Source organism: Carlito syrichta, unplaced genomic scaffold (genome assembly GCF_000164805.1).
Source record: "Carlito syrichta isolate Samal-C Ts95f unplaced genomic scaffold, Tarsius_syrichta-2.0.1 Scaffold312209, whole genome shotgun sequence".
Taxonomy (NCBI): domain Eukaryota; kingdom Metazoa; phylum Chordata; class Mammalia; order Primates; family Tarsiidae; genus Carlito; species Carlito syrichta.
In genome coordinates, this window is record NW_007256305.1 from 1,009,095 (window position 1) to 1,015,099 (window position 6,005).

Consider the following 6,005-nt stretch of genomic DNA (forward strand, 5'->3'; position numbering starts at 1 on the left):
AAAAAAAAAAAAAGGCTGGGCACAGTGGCTCAAGCCTATAATCTCAGCACTTTGGAAAGCCAAGGTGAGGGGACTGCCTGAGCCCACGGGTTTGAGACCAACCTGGGCAACTTGGCGAGACCTCATCTCTACAATAAATAAAAAAATTAGCCTAGGGTGGAAACGCACTCCTGTAGTTCTGGCTACTTGGAAGGCTGAGGCAGAAGGATTGCTGGAGCCCAGCAGGTCAACACTAGAGTGGCCATGAGCGTGCCACTGCACTCCAGCCTGAGCAACGGAGTGAGATTCCAACTCAAAAAAAAAAAAAAAAAAAAAGTCAAGAACCACCAGGACTCTGATCTCTCTAATTAATGCATAATAGTCAGAAGAATAGATTCTTCTCTCTTAAACATGTGTCTAGGATTGAATGACTTCAAAACTCACCTACATTTGCCACATAGATCTTCCACCAAGATCCCGCCTATAAATAAAACCATTTACATTCCAAATGTACATTCTTAAAATTTTATTTTAAAGATGTAGGGTACAATTCAGGATTAGGTATACAAGTGGTCATTGTACAGGTAAAGTTTCTTTGGAGAATCTCTGCACACTCCAGCTCCATTCTATTGATCCTATCCTAAAGGAGCTTCCCGCAGCAGGACACTGAAAGTTAAACTCATATCCTTATGAGATCCACCCTCAGTGGTGGCTATGCAATAGTCTGGGAGAAGAAACTAGAAGCACAGCATATCCATTGTAAAGCTCACTTCACATGTAGTTCAGGTTCTACTGGCAACGGAAAAAGAGATTGCAATGAAACATTCTTAGGAAAGTGACATCAAATGAGGTTCACGAAGAAAGTTTCCAGACTAAAAGCAGATATTTTGCCAGAGTAACAGACTAGGAAATTCAAACTCTCTGAACGCCCAGGTTTGAACTTCGATCTTGACTTAGCCATGAGAAATGGGGGTAAGGTCTGTGCGGTTCTTTTCCTAGACCAATTCAGTGGTCTAGAAGGTCTGCAGCCAGATATGGAGATGTCCCAGTCCACCCTATCTCTGACAGAGTTCCCTCCCTCCCTCCCTCCCTCCCTCCCTCACACACTGCGTCCCATACTGCCTGTGTAGAGCGCCCTCATGTGTCTAGAGATGGTAAAGTTCATTTCTCAACAGACATGTCGGTAACAGCACCCCTGAAATGTGGAAGGGCACTTCTCTATACCTCACTTGCTTCTTAGTCCACACTGACAATTCAGGCACAGGTGGGCTAGGACTCTGGATTGCCCCAGGTCCTAAAAAATGAAGCAAAAAAGAAAGAGCCAGTCATTCGTTCTCAAATGTCACAAGCAAACCATAACAACAAGGACAAAAAGCAAAGCAAAAGACCAAAAGAAAAAGAGAATTCAGCTGGCTGATGCATATAATACATTGCTCTGGTATTTTCCCCAAAGTACTAAGATATTTCAATTGCTCTAATTTTGTGAGAAAAATTATGGGCCAGGCATGGTGACTCAAGCCTATAATCCCAGCACTTTGGGAGGCCAAGTTGAGGGGATTGCTGGACCCCGCAGGTTCGAGACCAGCCTGGGCAAATTGGCAAGATGTCATCTCTACAATAAACTGAAAAATTAGCCGGGCATGGTAGCACATGCCTGCAGTTCCGGCTGCTTGGAAGGCTGAGGTGGAAGGATTGCCTGAGGCCAGAAGGTCGACACTGGGGTGGCCGTGAGTATGCCACTGCACTCCAGCCTGGCAGAAGGATCACGTAAGTCCAAGAGCTTGAGACCAGCCTAGGCAACACAGCAAGACCTGACCCCAAGTTTTTGACTCCAATTAAAAAAAAAATTATGATGGGTTGCTAAGTTGCAGTGATTCTCTTGTTACTTAGCTAAGAATTTGAAGCACAATTTTAATACTGTTCTTTACAAGACATTAGGAGGATCTTTTTATCATCCTTTTGCTTTTTCCATGAAACCTGTATAAATCCTAAGAAAGTGCTCTGTCTATTCTTGGTTTCAAAGAACCAGCTCCCCAATCCTTAAAGGCAGAACAGCCAAACCCAGCGTTTAATCTCATTACAGCAGGCCTGCGGGCAGAGGTACTGTGGTCTAGATCTAGTCATTCTGAGAAATACACAATGCTGCTCTCATCACACAAGGATCTCACACATTTTTTTGTGATTCATTTTCAGAAGCTGCTTTGTCTGTGGACACTGATTTTTCCCACAGTTCAAAGGTGTTCCTGGTGCTACCACTATGTTCAAGTTTCACAGGAAGAATTGCCCCACAACTTTTACAGAACAATACATTCCAAACCAAACTTGTTTGTCTGAGAAAGTATATAGATTTCTGGTAGGGAAAAAAAGTTATTTCAGAACCATGACTTCAACAGTGACCAAAGAACTTCTACAGAAAATACCAGTGTAAGGCCAGGCACCACTGCTCACGCCTGTAATCCCAAGACAAGGCAGGAGGATCACTTGAGCCCAAGAGCTTGAGACCAGCCTAGGCAACACAGCAAGACCTGACTCTATAAAAAATTTTAAAAATTAGTCGGGGGTGGTGACACTCGTCTGTAGTTCCACCTGCTTGGGAGGCTAAGGTAGAAGGGTTGCCTAAACTTAGGAGGCTTAGACTGTGATGAGCCATGATTGTGCTACTTACTACACACCAGCCTGGGAGACAGAGTGAGCCTCTAAATACAAAATAATAATAATACAATAAATAAAACTACCATATTGAGGTAATAGGAACAATTTGTCACAGATTAGCAAAGAGACTGCATATATAAGGCATTCCTTTGCAAGGAATCCTCACATTCACATGTCAGTATTCTTCCCTTTTCAGAACAGTTTACCACTGTAGACCCTCGCGCCCATTCAAAATGCTATGTAAATCAAAAGTTTTCTAGGCACATTCTCTCAAGTAAAGCCAAATATGCTCATATGTCAATTTCTTCTTTTAAAAATCAAGGTATGATTGGATAATCATTATACCATATTTAGCCATGGACTGAAAACTTTTTCAATGTTGGCACTTGCTCAGGAGGCAAAGGGATTCATCTGTGAATGAAAAAGAAACTTTCTCAGCAAAGAAGAGGTGCTGTAGGGACAGGAGAGGCCACGCCACGGCTTTCTTCTCTGGCAAGTCAGGAGATACCGGCGCAGTCCTTCCCAGGATCCGGTGACACATGTCTCTGAATGAAAGAGACTTTAAACAACTCGACAAGCTGCGTAACTATTAAGGTCATTGCTAATGGCAACTGTGCTCATTACCAGTAGTCACTGTACCAAAGAACTTGCACAAGCACCTCCTTTCTTCTCCTGATAGTATAAACACTGCAAGGCCAGAAATTAGTGTCCACACCCCCTGAAGATTGCTACCAGACAAATTTTCTAAAATAATTTGGGCCAGGTACAGTGGCTCACACCTGAAATCCTAGCACTTTGGGAGGCTGAGGTGGGAGAACTGCATGAGCTTGGGAGTTCGTGACCAGCCTAGGCAACACAACGAGACCACATCTCTATAAAAAATCAAAAAATTAGCTGGACGTGGTGACGTGCACTGGTAGCCCCAGCTACTCAGGAGCTAGAGGCTATAGTGAGCTGTAATCATGCCACTGCATTCCAGCCTAGGTGGCAGAGCGAGACCCTAACTCAAATAAATTATATTAAAGCTTAAAAAATAATAATTTGAGTGTAGGGGCTTGCCCTCAACTGCTCAGAAATTTATTAAAAGCCTACTGTATATCAGGCACTATAGAAACAAGTCCTTGTCTAGTAGTAGACAGACACAGGATCCCAAACCGCAAGTTTCCCGCTCAAAAACCTCAAATATTAAGCAAATTCATAGACTTACATTCACTTTTTCCCTTTGGCTGTTCCTCTAGGTAGCGAGGCTGTCATTCGGTGGAAGTCAGATTATGGGTCTAAGATGTGGGTGTGCGTTCATTAATGCAGAACCTGAACTTTTCTGAACCTCGTTTTCTCGGTCTTTAACAACTTGGGAAAGATGACCTTTGTGATGGTGTTGTTCTGAAACTAAAAAGCAATGAGACAACACCTATGAAAACACTTTACTCATGTGAACATAAGGCAATATCAACAAAAGCAAGTCTCCAAGAGGGTCCCAGCCCTAGGCTCTCAGGACAGGCACAACTAGCCAGGCTGAATCAGGACACACCAGTTTCCAACACAGACCACCTGGAAGGGCACAGTCACCTTTTCTTTCATGAGCTAGACTTAAATATCCTATTTATCCTTAAGAATTTGTGTCTTCTGATTCAACTGTATAGACCTACTTTTTAAATCACTATTTATAAAGCCTTTTTTGTTTTTTCCAGGAAGAGCAAGGGGTTATGACGAGTTACCAACTCTCTGGCTTGCAGTGTGATATTAAGAAAAATGCTTGTTTCCATGTAAAATTAACCCCACAGAACCACACCCAAATAATGTCCGTGTGACAGGAGCTTTCTGAATCTGACTTTGACTCCTGACGCCCCGCAGGGCCCACCTGCCCTTCCCCACCTTAGCTGACAGCCTCCAGGAGTTATTTAAGACATGCTTCCCGCAAACTCTAAGTGTGCCAAGGAATCACCCCTTAAACGACCTGATGCAAAGAAATGGAGGATGTTGACTGAATCACCTGGGATTCGTCTTCAACATGTTTCCCTTGCAGATAAATGGTTATTATGTATTGAATACCATTATATATGTTTGTCAGTCTAAAATGTTCTTATATGAATCAGCAACTCAAAATGTCCTAGATCAAGCAATACTAACTACCATGTCCAAATTGGGAGTTCTGAAAAATCCACTATTTCTTCAATTTTTCAGCATGCCTGGGTTCTCCTTAATAACATTTGTTAAAGGTGACTGAATATTTACATATTCCACAGGAGAACATCATTATGAATCTTCAATTAAACAGTCACTTTTTCTAGCCAAATAAACCACCTGCAGAAAAAGTTGCTGGTACATGAATAGCTATTCAAAGTTGGTTTAATTATTTCATATGTTATCTGGATAGGAAAACAAATTTGCAAGTAGAAACAAAAGCTACATAAACTAACAAGATTTCAAGCTATTAAAGGGCTCCAAGGCTTAAGTAAATACAGTCACCAAAAATGTCATTTTGTGGAAAAGTTTTATTTTGTACAAAGTATTGTTCTGAGTACATTTACTTTACTCTTTCAAAGCAATGCAAGTGCAATGATAAGCATTTGAGTAAAAAGTACCCTGCGCCTTATGAACTTGCACAGTGAGGGCATATACTCACTGAAAGCAGAAATATGTGACCCAATTACAAAGCATAACATTAGGAATAAACACACACAATTGAATAGTCATGAAAAAATAGAAGATCAAAATATTTTGTTTAAAAATATTAAATTCAAGTTATATGGAAATTTTATGCATAAAAAATCATATTGTATAATCAGAATGACTCTTCAATGGTCATTTCTGAAAAACAAATATTAACTTGAGCTAAAAAGCTAAACGTTTAACTTCTTTCAAAGTACTTTCAGAATGTCACTATTCAAATTAAAATAAGATATTTTCGCAATTTGTTCCAAATGCATGTTACACAGTTCTTATCCCAAGAGATCTTCTGGTGCATATAAATAAAGTTGCTAACATAACAGAGGAAGAAAATCACTCTAGGCGAGAAAGCTCAGTGGAGTGGGTCCGTGGGCCTCCATCCACTACCGTGTTTTTCTCCCATCATTCTCGGCCTGCTGTCACTGGAGCCTGAGCAGCCTGAGGCAGCACACTCCAACTCCACTTCACGCTCTCTCTCATCTCTTTGCTGTGCTTTGGGCAGGGAAGTGCTAACATCGCCCTCTCCCTTTCCACCAGATAGGAACATCTAAGCCCACACCTCACGTCCAGCCCCGGGCTGCTGTAACATTCATTTCAGCAACAAAGTGGGCTTTTCTAGTAGTAATTATTTTGCTGTACTGTTTTGTTGCCTTAATACAAATTAACAATTAAAAAAATTAAAAACCAGAAATTCAAACTGTCCA